The sequence below is a fragment of the Panulirus ornatus genome, chromosome 13, assembly GCF_036320965.1.
Source record: "Panulirus ornatus isolate Po-2019 chromosome 13, ASM3632096v1, whole genome shotgun sequence".
NCBI classification, from domain to species: Eukaryota; Metazoa; Arthropoda; class Malacostraca; order Decapoda; family Palinuridae; genus Panulirus; species Panulirus ornatus.
This window is the reverse complement of record NC_092236.1, coordinates 45,695,247-45,709,967: the sequence shown is the minus strand read 5'-3', so window position 1 is coordinate 45,709,967 and position 14,721 is coordinate 45,695,247. Positions and strand designations below refer to the sequence as shown.

The window sequence follows — 14,721 nt, the reverse complement described above, 5'->3', positions numbered from 1 at the left end:
ACATCCATGGAGACATCACGCACCCCTGCCGCAAACCAACATTCACTGGAATCCAATCACTTTCTTCTTTTCCTGCTCGTACATATGCTTTAAATCCTTGATAAGAACTTCTCACTACTTCTAGCAACTTGCCTCCCACACCATATACTCTTAATACTTTCCACAGAGCAACTCTATCAACTATCATATGCCCTCTCCTGATCGATAAATGCTACATACAAATCCATCTGTATTTCTAAGTATTTCGCACATACATTCCTCAAAGCAAACACCTGATCCACACATCCTCTACCACTTCTGAAACCACATTCCTCTTCCCCAGTCTGATGCTCTGTACATGCCTTCACCCTCTCAGTCAATACCCTCCCATGTAATTTCCCAGGAATATTCAATAAACTTATAACTCTGTAATTTGAACATTCGTCTTTGTCCCCTTTGCCTTCGTGCAATGGCACTATGCATGCATTTCACCAATCCTCAGGCACTTCAAAATGAACTATGCATACAGTAAATATCCTCACCAACCAGTCAATAACACAGCCACCCCTCTTTTAATAGATTCCACTGCAATACTATCCAAACCCGCCGCCTTGCCGGCTTTCATCTTCCGCAAAGCTTTCGCTACCTCTTCTCTGTTTACCAAACTATTCTTCCTGACCCTCTCACTTCGCACACCACCATGACCAAAACACCCTATATCTGCCACTCTATCATTCAACACATTCAACAAACATTCAAAATACTCATTCCAACTCCTCACTTCACCACTACTTGATATTACCTCCCCATTAGCCCCTTTCACCGATGTTCCCATCTGCTCTTTTGTCTTACGCACTTTATATATATATATATATATATATATATATATATATATATATATATATATATATATATATATATATATATATATATATATATATATATATATATATATATATATATATTTATATTCATTTATTTTGCTTTGTCGCTGTCTCCCGCGTTTGCGAGGTAGCGCAAGGAAACAGACGAAAGAAATGGCCCAATCCACCCCCATACACAATGTATACACACACACGTCCACACACGCAAATATACATACCTATACATCTCAATGTACATATATATATATACATACACAGACACATACATATATACCCATGCACACAATTCACACTGTCTGCCCCCATTCACTCCCATCGCCACCTCGCCACACATGGAATACCATCCCCCTCCCCCCTCATGTGTGCGAGGTAGCACTAGGAAAAGACAACAAAGGCCCCATTCGTTCACACTCAGTCTCTAACTGCCACGCAAACCACAGCTCCCTTTCCACATCCATATATATATATATATATATATATATATATATATATATATGTATATATATATATATATATATATATATATATATATATATATATATATATATATATATATATATATATATATATATATATATATAGATATATACATATATATATATATATATATATATATATATATATATATATATATATATATATATATATATATATATATATATATAAATGTATGTTGGAAAGGATCACAATCTTGCGCGTGATCAAGATATTCCTATGAGTCCACGGGGAAAATGAAACACGAAAAGTTCCCAAGTCCACTTTCGTGTAATAATCACATCATTAGGGGACACACAAGAGAGAAATATGACTGACTGTTATATTTCTCTCTTGTGTCTCACCCTGATGATGTGATTATTACACGGAAGTGCACTTGGGAACTTTTCGTGTTTCATTTTCCCCGTGGACTCATAGGAAATATATATATATATATATATATATATATATATATATATATATATATATATATATATATATATATATATATATATATATATATATATATATATATATATATATATATATATATATATATTGGGTTACGTAGTAATAGATAGGCGTGTAAAAGAGAGACTTTTGGATATATATGTGCCAAGTGAAGATTTGTGGAGGCTTTCGAAAAAGAGGAAATAATGTCGGTGAGAAGAGGGTGGTTAAAGTAAGTGAGCTTGGAAAGGAGACTTGTGTGAAGAAATATTTGGAATGATTGAGTGCTGAATGGGAAAATGTTAGAGCAAATGAAGTAAAGGGAGTGGGTAAGGAAGTGGAGGTATTAGGGAAACAGTGATAGGATGTAGAAGAGATGCATGTGGCTGCGAAAGCTGGGAGGTGGGAAAATTTGAAAGGGTAATGAGTGATTGGATGAAGAAGTAAAATTGCTAGTGAAAGGCAAAAGAAAGGCGTTTGGGCGGTATTTGCAGGAAAGAAGTGCAAATGATGGGGAATGTATAAGACTAAGAGACAGGAGGTCAAGAGGAATGTGCAATGATTGAAAAATGAACGCAAATGAGAGTTGGGGTGTGCGAGTAACAGCAAAGTTCAGGGAGGATAAGAAAATGTTTTGGAAGCAGGTGAAAAATGTGCGAAGAACAAAAGATCAAATGGGAACATCAGTGAAGATAAAAAAAAAAAAAGGGGAAATGATAACAGGCGGGGATTGGGTGAGGAGATGGAGTGAGTATTTTGAAAGACCGTTGCATGTGTTTGATGACAGAGAGGTGACAGAGGTGTTTGGATTGGGGTGGTATGGGTAGTGAGAGAGTCATGGAGAATGGTTTAGTAAAGAGAGAAGCAGTGGTGAAAACTTTGCATAAGATGAAATGTGGCAAGGCAGCTGGAGTGGATGGTATTGCAGTTGAATCTTTTAAGAAATGGGGTGACTGTGTTGTTAGCTGGTTGTTAAGGATTTTCATTCTATGTATGTATCATGGTGAGTTGTCTTAGTATTGGGGGAATCCATGTATAGTGCCACAGTTCCACTGTGTAAAGACAAGGCGGAATAAAGTGAATGTTCAAACTACAGAGTTATAAGTTTGTTGAGCATACCTGGAAAATTGTATAGGAAGGTATTGACTGAGAGGGTGAAGGCATGTACAAAGCATCAGACTGGGAGGAGCATTTTAGTTCAAGAAGTGGTAGAGGATGTGTGGATCAGGTGTTTGCCGCCTAGCCTGATAAAAGTGCTTTTATTCACAATCCTTCTTGACTTTCTCCTTTCACACACTGCCAAACTCAGGCACTATCTTCTGCAGTTTCTCACACGAATCCGCCACCAGTACTGTATATACCGTCAGCCAACTACCGACTGACTTCCCAGGACTCCTTATTCCCCACAGATTGGATACTCGACCTCCTTTCCAAGACCCTTGCATTGAACCTTTTTCACCACCCCATCCATAAACGAATCGAACAACCATGGTAACATAACACACCCCTGCTACAGACCAGCCTTCACTTGGAACAAAATTGCCCTCCTCTCTTCTTACTCGAACGCATCCTTTACACCTTGATAAAATTTTCTCAGGGCTTCTACTAGGTTTTCTCCAACTCTATATATTCTTAAGACCTTCCAGAAGGCATCTCTGTCAACCGTATCATATGCTTTTTCTAGTTCCATAAATGCCACACACAAATCCATCTGTTTCTCTACGTATTTCTCACACACTTAAATGTGTTTGAGAGATACTTAGCGAAACAGATGAATTTGTGTGTGGCATGTATGGAGATGGAGAAAGCATATGATAGGGTTAATAGAGATGCCTTCTGAAAGGTCTTCATGATATACGGTGTGTGAGTAAAGCTGTCTGAAACAGTGAAAAGTTTTTATTAAGGGTGCAAGGCATATGTACAAGTGGAAGACAGGAGAGTGAATGGTTTCCAGTGAAGGTTCGTCTGCAGCAGGGGTTTGGGATGTGACTGTGACTGTTCACTTTGTTTATGGATGGGGTGGAAGAGTTGGTAAATACGAGGGTTTTGGAGAGAGGGGCGCGTATGCAGTTGTTGTTTGCTGATGATGCAGCAAAGATTGTGGATTCCAATCAGAAACTGCAGAGGTTGATGACCGAGTTTGGAAGAATGTGTGAAAGGAAAAAGTAGGGAGTAAATGCGAATAATAGAAAAGTTATTAGGTTTAGCAGGGTTCAGAATCAGGTTAGTTGGGGTGTGAGTTTGGCTGTAGTGGACATGGCAACAAATGGAACCATAGAAGCGATAGTAAGTCACAGGGTGTGGGAATAAGTGAAGGTTCTGGGAACTCTGAAGAATGTAGGGAGAAAGAGAATTCTATCTTGGAGGGCAAAAATGGGTATGTTTGAAGGAATAGTAGTCCCAACAATATTATATAGATCCTAGGCATGGGCTATAGATAAGGCTGTGCGGAGGAGGGTAGATGTATTGGAAATGGCATGTCTGAGGACAATATGTGGTGTGGGGTGGTTTGATCTCGAGAGTAAGGAAAGGATAAGAAATATGTATGATGATGAATAGAGTGTGGAGAAAGCCAAAGACGGTGTGCTGAAATCGTTTGGACGCATGGAGAGAGTAAGTTAAAAAAGTTGACAAGGAGCATATATGAGTCAGAAATGGAAGCAACATTGAGAAACTGGAGACCAAATTGGAGATGAAAGAATGGAATGAAAAAGATTTTGAAGGATAGTGGCCTGAAAATGCAGGAAGGTGAAAGGCGTGCATGGGACAGAATGAATTGGAACGATATGGTATACTGGGGTCAGTGGATTAAACCAGGGCATTTGAAGCGTTCGGGGTAAACCATGGAAAGGATTGTGGGGTTTGCTTGTGGACAGGGACCCATGGTTTCGGTGCCTCACACGTACCAGCTAAAGAATCGATGTGAGCGGATGTATATATATATATATATATATATATATATATATATATATATATATATATATATATATATATATATATATATATATTCATTTTACACGTGTGTGTGTGTGTGTGTGGGTGTGTGTGTGTGTGTGTGTGTGTGTGTGTGTGTGTGTGTGTAATTGTCATTTCAGTCCTTATGAGGCAGTATCAGAAACGGACAAACAATGGCCTTTGCACATATACATGAACTGGCTGTCATATATGATACATCGCAACCAGCGCTTATCATCCAAAACCGAACCCCTTTTTCTAACCCCATGTTTTATAGCGACCACATCATATGCTCTAATTCCGTCCACCGGAAGTACTTGCTCTTCATATACCACCGCCATCCCGTTCATCTCATCCTAGGCACGCATCTCACAGTCCTAAATATTCAGGCCACGATATCCCAAGGACTAATCGGCTTCATCCTTCAACCTCCTTCTTGGTCTCCCTCTCCCGTTTTCTCTCACCACACCCGACACGTAGATCCCCTGAGTCATTCGTCGCTCATCTTGTCACTCTTGCGCAACTTATTTCCAACACGTCCACTCACGTCCACCTTCTTCCTCTGTTTTCCCTTCAGTGGCCTCGACTCACATCCATACTCCTCAGCTGAGGCTGCTACACATTCTAACATACCCATATATACACAGGTGTTACCAGACTCCACCTTCTACTGTACCACCAATGGTCGAAAAAAAGTAAAGTCTCGTCAAGGAACTTCTTGTTCCAAACAAGTCCACCATTTTCCTGTTTTTTTTTATTGTAGCTGAACCTGCAAGCTGCAAGAGTCACACACACACACACACACACACACACACACACACACACACACACATATATATATATATATATATATATATATATATATATATATATATATATATATATATATATATATATATATATATATATATATATATATATATACATATATATATATATATATATGTATATATATATATATATATATATATATATATATATATATATATATATATATATATATATATATATATATATATATATATATATATATATATATATATATATATATATATATTCGAGCAACAGTGGATTGCATGGAGTACAGGGTGAAAGCAATAGATATATCTTCAAATAAAAGTGAGACATCTTGTCACAAGACTGGGAAATCATTGTGAAGTTACCATTACAGAGAAGAAGCGTCAGTCAATGCCCAAGTCCTGGGGGGGTCAGTGGTCTACCGAAGGTCCCCCTTTACGTGTGGATGGGAAATTGATTCAGATAATGGACGATAAATAAGTGAAGGTCCTCTGGTGGGTGTGTGTGGATGATTCATCAAAGGTTCTTAGCTATCTGCATGTCATCATATCCACCGGAGGAGCTGAGAAAATGGAGAAATGGGAAAAGAAAAGGCTAAGTTAAGGCGTATGCAATGTCACAGAGGACCATGAGAGAGGAGCATGAAATGCGACTTGGCAGGAAGATGCAAAACTATGAATGCATTTTGGGGACTGTAAGGACAGGGTAAAGTTCTCTTGTATCTTAAAGAGTAACTAAAGTCTGGTTTCAAGATAATCTTAGAGTTAAACTAGGATATGATAAGTCTCAGTAGCCTTAGCTTGATGTCAACGACAGTTGAGGAATATGAAATCTCATAACACGAATTTAATTAACGAATGAAGGAAAACTAAAACTAGAATTGTTTTTTCATCTCGAGGGATTCAAGAAAAGAGATGCAAGCATGGGAAAGGATTCTTGAGGTGAGATCTCAAAAATAAAGTGAAAGTATATACATGTGAGGCCACTGTGCTTGTGTGTAAAACTACCGTTATGAGATGTTATTGCCTTGGATACATGCACGTTTCTAAGTGATCTGATATGAAAGGGAATAAGCAGTGAAGGCAAGCGCAGTCAGGTAGATGGAATGAAAGGAAAATGTAAGTTAACGGGAAAGATGACAACCTCTGACGGAGGCTGAGTCCAGAGCGATGGCCGCTTATCAAGAGGCAGATGTATTGTGAGTTCTCTCAAAGGAGAAATATGAACATAAGGAAGAGGAGAGACAGAGAAGCTTGATAGCGAGGTATGGGGAGGAGGAAGAGGTAGCAAGTAATAGAATATGGCAATGAGGAGATGTTGATCTTCTGGGGTAAATAGATATGAATGATTCCTTGAGCACGACGGTGCGACCCTGCAGTACCGTAGTACGTCCCTCGGATGTAATGGCTTGACCACTTTAAGGTGATGTTAAAAATAACCAAGCCCGTTACATTGAGGGTTTAGCATGTTATGACAGGCGAGTTGAACTGCTTTATGATAGAAATACGACTTGATCATATACTTGGAGAATAACTGGGTTTTTAAAAGGGTCAGGTTACTCGTGCAATAGTCTCCGTTCCATATCAACCTCTTAATATATATATATATATATATATATATATATATATATATATATATATATATATATATATATATATATATATATATATATATATATATATATATATATATATATATATATATATATATATATATATATATATATATATATATATATATATATATATATATATATATATATATATATATATATATATATATATATATATATATATATATATATATATATATATATATATATATATATATATATATATATATATATATATATATATATATATATATATATATATATATATATATATATATATATATATATATATATATATATATATATATATATATATATATATATATATATATATATATATATATATATATATATATATATATATATATATATATATATATATATATATATATATATATATATATGGTAGAGGATGTGTGGATCAGGTGTTTGCTTTGAAGAATGTATGTGAGAAATACTTAGAAAAGCAAATGGATTTGTATGTAGTATTTATGGATCTGGAGAAGGCATATGATAGAGTTGATAGAGATGCTCTGTGGAAGGTATCAAGAATATATGGTGTGGGAGGCAAGTTGTTAGAAGCAGTGAAAAGTTTTAATCGAGGATGTAAGGCATGTGTACGTGTAGGAAGAGAGGAAAGTGATTGGTTCTCGGTGAATGTAGGTTTGCGGCAGGGGTGTGTGATGTCTCCATGGTTGTTTAATTTGTTTATGGATGGGGTTGTTAGGGAGGTGAATGCAAGAGTTTTGGAAAGAGGGGCAAGTATGAAGTCTGTTGGGGATGAGAGAGAGCTTGGGAAGTGAGTCAGTTGTTGTTCGCTGATGATACAGCGCTGGTGGCTGATTCATGTGAGAAACTGCAGAAACTGGTGACTGAGTTTGGTAAAGCGTGTGAAAGAAGAAAGTTAAGAGTAAATGTGAATAAGAACAAGGTTATTAGGCACAGTAGGGTTGAGGGTCAAGTCTATTGGGGGGTAAGTTTGAATGGAGCAAAACTGGAGGAAGTAAAGTGTTTTAGATATCTGGGAGTGGATCTGGCAGCGGATGGAACCATGGAAGCGGAAGTGGATCATAGGGTGGGGGAGGGGGCGAAAATTCTGGGAGCCTTGAAGAATATGTGGAAGTCGAGAACATTATCTCGGAAAGCAAAAGTGGGTATGTTTGAAGGAATAGGGGTTCCAACAATGTTGTATGGTTGCGAGGCGTGGGCTATGGATAGAGTGGTGCGCAGGAGGATGGATGTGCTGGAAATGAGATGTTTGAGGACAATGTGTGGTGTGAGGTGGTTTGATCGAGTAAGTAACGTAAGGGTAAGAGAGATGTGTGGAAATAAAAAGAGCGTGGTTGAGAGAGCAGAAGAGGGTGTTTTGAAATGGTTTGGGCACATGGAGAGAATGAGTGAGGAAAGATTGACCAAGAGGATATATGTGTCGGAGGTGGAGGGAACGAGGAGAAGTGGGAGACCAAATTGGAGGTGGAAAGATGGAGTGAAAAAGATTTTGTGTGATCGGGGCCTGAACATGCAGGAGGGTGAAAGGAGGGCAAGGAATAGAGTGAATTGGATCGATGTGGTATACCGGGGTTGACGTGCTGTCAGTGGATTGAATCAGGGCATGTGAAGCGTCTGGGGTATACCATGGAAAGCTGTGTAGGTATGTATATTTGCGTGTGTAGACGTATGTATATGCACGTGTATGGGGGTGGGTTGGGCCATTTCTTTCGTCTGTTTCCTTGCACTACCTCGCAAACGCGGGAGACAGCGACAAAGCAAAAAAAAAATATATATATATATATATGATAAATATATATACATATATATAATGAATATATATATATATATATATATATATATATATATATATATATATATATATATATATATATATATATATATATATATATATATATATATATATATATATATATATATATATATATATATATATATATATATATATATATATATATATATATATATATATATATATATATATATATATATACATATATATATATATATATATATATATCCTTTTGATTTATTTAGGATTGATCAGTTACATAGGAACTTGGAAATTTTAGGAAAATTGAGTTTTGCTTAAGAAGGTGTCCTGGTGACAGGATCTATATATAATGAAAGCAAATACGGAATTCTCAGTGCCATAGCAGGAATGTGAGCGGGTCTTAGTTAGGAGAATTATTAAATCGAAGATGCTTTTGTGATAATTCTGAGCATATGTGTTAATGCTGAGAACAACAGCTTGAAATCGTACCATGTTTGTTATATTTTCTGATATTCACTGAAATCTGGAAATCTACGAAACAATTGTTTGAGGCATTGATTCACGTGTGTGTGTGTGTGTGTGTGTGTGTGTGTGTGTGTGTGTGTGTCCAGCTACAGTGGATGGGTGTTCCCTGGAGCGTTGGTAAATCTTAACAAGGTTACACAACGTAAGTCTCTCTACACTGTTGAATTAATCATGTTCATGGGTCTTGGTTACAGCTAAATACTCAACAAGTTGCCTGGAGTTCAGTGACCTACCTTCCACTTTTATCATGTTCATGTGCACTGTCGACCAAATGGCGTCCTATCTACGTCGCTTCGTTGTATATCAACTGACTGTTATATTTCCTGCTTGTATCTTCCCTGATGATGTGATTATTACACGAAAGTGCACTTGAGAACTTATCGTGCTTCATTTTCCCGTGGATTCATAGGAATATATATATATATATATATATATATATATATATATATATATATATATATATATATATATATATATATATATATATATATATATATATATATGTATATATATATATATATGTATATATATATATATATATATATATATATATATATATATATATATATATATATATATATATATATATATATATATATATATATATATATATATATATATGTATATATATGTATTAACCTTCAATGAACCTTTTCAAGAAATAGCGATCTTTTTATATTCTTGGCAGGTACAAGTGATTACTGCAGTTATCTCATTTATATATAGTGTTACGCATTAAGTTCTCCCCTCGTAGAGGGTTTGTTCTTAGCCTTACCATAACGGATGCTTCAATTTCTGTGGCGCAGTCTCCCCCGGACATGATAATTCAGTTGTGGGGATTTTTACCATTCCTGGTGACCTTCTGCGGCGTGTTGGATCTCCTTCACTCGCCATCAAGATTCTCGGCCAGTGGGATACGAAGCCAGTATGATATTCGTCCTTCAAGACCTGAGGCAACCAGGATGGCGCTCACAGCTATAAATACCAGCCCGGTTGCTCTCACTGGCGTCAGTTCGCTGCTCCACATCGCTGAGGAAACAACTCCCGAGGTAAAACACTCGAACTGCCTATCATCTCTGCAACGAAAACTATTAAGGTTACTTAAACTAAGAACACTTTGAACAACGATCGTAATGTTCATAGCTACGATAAAGCTATGTCGTCTCTATTTCATCATTACGGTAATGAGTTTATCATGCTAAAAATGCGTCACGCAGTTTGCGAGAATCAGATGACTTGATCATCCGCGAATATTGTGAATATCGTTATCACAGTTCTTAGATAAAGATGTATTGTGGTACCCACAACAGTGGGTCACGATGATGGTGAAACCATTCACCGAAGCAAAATGAATATAAGTGCTGGGAGTGATTTCACCGCCACTAATTCTTTTAAGAAAGACTATTAAGAGTTAGATTCACTGACATAAACCGGGTATTGAAAATAACAAACCTGACCTGAAGCTTCACTAAGTCCCAAATTATATTCTAGTTTGACGCTTCAATCATTACCTAATTAAAGTACCTAGTTAAAGGCTTCACCTGATGTTTCGTAAAGTATCGAATTATATTCATTGATCTCAACTGAAGCTTCATTATATACCGAACACTTGAAATGTATACATGGCGAAAATAGGACGTTTTTTCCACCACCGCAAATAACAGAGAGAATATAAAGAAATTCAAGCAACAGCAAATCAGAAAACTCCTTTGGCGGCTGCTAGTGATAACGAGAGGGATCAGAAACGCAGAGATTAATGTGGTAACAGTGGAAAAGGAAAGAGATAACGTAAAGAGAAATAATCTGCAATATCTATATAACAAACGATGAACAAATGATGGTACTCGTGGTCCTGAAGCGAAGTTTTGGTCAAATCTGTTTAAAACGTAACTTTAGTGCCACTTTCACCTGCTCTGATCAGTTGATGATTCGATATAAAGTACTTTGCCTCACTCCAAGTAAAACCTTGTCCCACTAACTTGTATCTGTTACTACAAATGATGTCAGGAAACACTTGATATCCATAGATAGTGTACTTAGATCGAGGTTATCATAGCTTTTGCTGATTCTAAATACTTGCATCAAATAACCACTTAACCTTCTCTTTCCAAAGCTACATATGTTCAAGTCGTCTATTCAGTCATCAAGATCTTTTCCTCGGTCTGGATATCATCTTGGTAGCTTGTCTCTGTATTCTCTCTATTTTCTGTTATTTTCAGTTATGATGTGACAGAGCTGAACACACTATTCCAGGTGGGGACGCACCCACGAGTGAGCTGTAAAGATTAGCCTCATGAATTGAATTCAAAATAATTCGTCAATAACGATGAATTCAAGAATTTTCTTCGCCTTTTGGTATTGCTTTTATGCACTGCTTACTTGGCTTTAGGTCAACAGAGGTTATTACACTCTAGTATTAACGTCTGTAGTTATACAGGATTGCTGCTGTAGTTTGCCTTCTCATTTTCACCACCGATGTGTAAAAGTTTTATTTTCGGTATACAAATTCATTTGACGCTGGTGAGCTCAGTCCAACCGTTTGTGTTTCTCAATTTGCAGCTGTAGACGTGCACTTTCAATTGTTGCTTTATATTCCAGTTTAATATTGAATGCTGCTTATAGTATCTTACGGATAAATGATTATCATCGTCACTGATCTACAAATGAGGAAGACGCTGGTCCTAAGATTGATCTCTGCAACACACCAATTGATACTTACGAAGACTGGCCATTAAATAGTAACTGCTCTTTGTTTACAGCAAGGTAAATACTTTTCTAACCACTAAGGTAGAGTCCCATTTATGCCAAGTGGTTTACTAGAATATTTGATGCGGGCCATTATCAAATGATTTACGAAAATCTAAATAGATGACTTGGACCGCTTTTCTTGCATTACACACAAGAATTGTAACATAAAAGAAATAAAGTTGCAAAACATGAACGATGTCGTCAAAATTGCTGAATAATTGGTGACCTGAACCATTTACAATCTTGTCTCTGATTATGACATTTCAATCAGGTCCAGGGCAGGACAGGCAATTAGTACCTTTATGAATATCGGTGTTACATTAGAAACTTTCCCGTGGCGACTTAATGAAAGCCTTTAGATTTTTTTCTATTGCACCCAGAGAAACTTATCAGGAATTTTGTTTATCAATTTTTATTCTATGCAAAGTTCGTATTAGATATTGAAGGTTTCTGTGAATAAGTTGCGGAATGTTCACTCGTAGCGATAGGCCTGGATGAGAAACTTGAGCTGTAAATCAATGGTAAATACGGATGAAAGATTAATGCTGTTTGAAAATAATTGCTATGGTTACAGCGTGTTGAACCAAAACATCATTATCCGTAATTGATGAACCAAGTGACCGACTCATGAGTCGCTTGATCTCTAATATCATTTACGTCAATATACGCTTCATATTGACGCTGACCTTGACGCAAATCGACGTAACTTACTAAATCGTGTTGGTTATATGTATATATATATATATATATATATATATATCCTATATATATTATATTTATATAGTCCAAAAATCTCCTTTGCTTTCAGAATGACAACCATGATTGCTCGTGTGTTGGTGGCTTTCCTGGCTGTGGTGGCGGCTGTGGTAGCTGAGCCCAGCTATCCTAAACCCTGCTATCCCAAGACACATTATGTCACCCATTACGAGACGAAGGTCCAGCAGGTCAGTACTGTGTAAAGACATAGTATGGGTATGATAGTGGGTCCATTGGGCCAGCACTTACTTCGTTGAACAATCTCAGTTCAACAGTGGTCCAACTAAGGTGGAGGAAACCTCCTTTGCGGCCAGTAAATAATTATGTTCAAGACTTACATATTACTGTAGACAATATGAGCAGATTGAGTACGAGGGAGAAGGTTGAGCTGGCCAGTAATGTGAGGACTCAAGGGATGTCTGGTTAGGTCCCAGCAGGTCAGCACTGGGATGGCACAATGGTTGATGGCGTGTTGTATTTTGCTGTTGGTTTTCCTTGAAAAATAATTGTTATTTACATGAAGTTTTTCCTTACTGCAGGTTCCCGTGTACTCGACCGTGTACAAGACCCAGTCGTCCCCACTACCTTCTACCAGACCCAGTACCAGACCCAGTATGTCACAAAGTACCAGACCCAGTACGTTCCCCAATACGTAACCCAGACAGTCTACAAAACTCAGGTCCAATACGTCACTCAGATCAAGACCCAGTACCACACCCAGTACCAAACCACTTATGTCACCACTACCCAGTATGTACCACAATACATCACCAAGACCCAGTACCAGACCCAGTACGTAACCCAGACCCAGTACCAGACCGTATACAAGACTGTGTACAAGCCACAGTACGTCACCAAGACCCAGGTGCAGTACCACACCCAGTACCAGACCCAAGTGGTCCCGGAGTACCACACCGTCACCCAGACCCAGCACACGTACAAGACCGTCTGCCCCAAGCCTGCCTACGGCCACTGAGGAGTTGGTTGAGCTCAGGACTCGGGAGTTGTCGCCTCACTAACTCATGACTCATTAATTCTTATTAAGAAAACGTTATTAATAATCAATATTAATCTTTAATTTCATTGACAATTTTCCTTTTAACATATTGAGTATACCATTCCGTATCATCACATGTCACCAGGCAAATTTTGGACACTTTTACTGTATTGTAATCTCGACAATTTTCACCTTACATTCCACTTCTGTAAAATTTTAGGCAAGGAAGAGACGATTTTCATGAAAATGAAATAAAATGATTATTGAGCTTGAAGATTTGGATTACCCTGATGGTCAAATTATGTGAGTTTCAGGATTAACATATTTAGGATAGTAAGGCAAGACCAATAACTAGAGATTAGACTTGTCTGACTTCAGAATCTCTGAAAAAGAATTGTGGAAGTTTTTCTTAAAAAGATTGAACTTTTTTTCCTTCTCTCTGTCGAGAAAGCAACATTACAATAAGACCATCAGCAAGACCTTAAGAAATAGTAGACCAAATCATGCAACCACAGGGAGTGTTTACGCGGTCAAATGCAAGGCATAGAAATATATTCATGTAGGTCAAACTGGTAAAGCTGTAACGGAGAGGTGTTATTGGTATAGACATTCACTATGCAGGGATGATCACAAAAATGCGATTGCAAAACATTGTCATGAAAATGATCACCCCTTAGATCTTGAAAATCTAGTTATTCTATACCCCTCTGCTGATTATGCCACACGGAACGTCATTGCATCTGTTTTAATTGCTAAGACT

The 14,721-nt window shown here is 37.3% G+C and overlaps 1 pseudogene; it reads left to right on the top strand.

Moving 5' to 3' along the window:
• The first annotated feature begins 13,016 nt into the window (after positions 1 to 13,016).
• On the top strand, positions 13,017 to 14,229 carry LOC139752625 (uncharacterized; annotated as a pseudogene).
• The last annotated feature ends 492 nt before the right edge of the window (positions 14,230 to 14,721 follow it).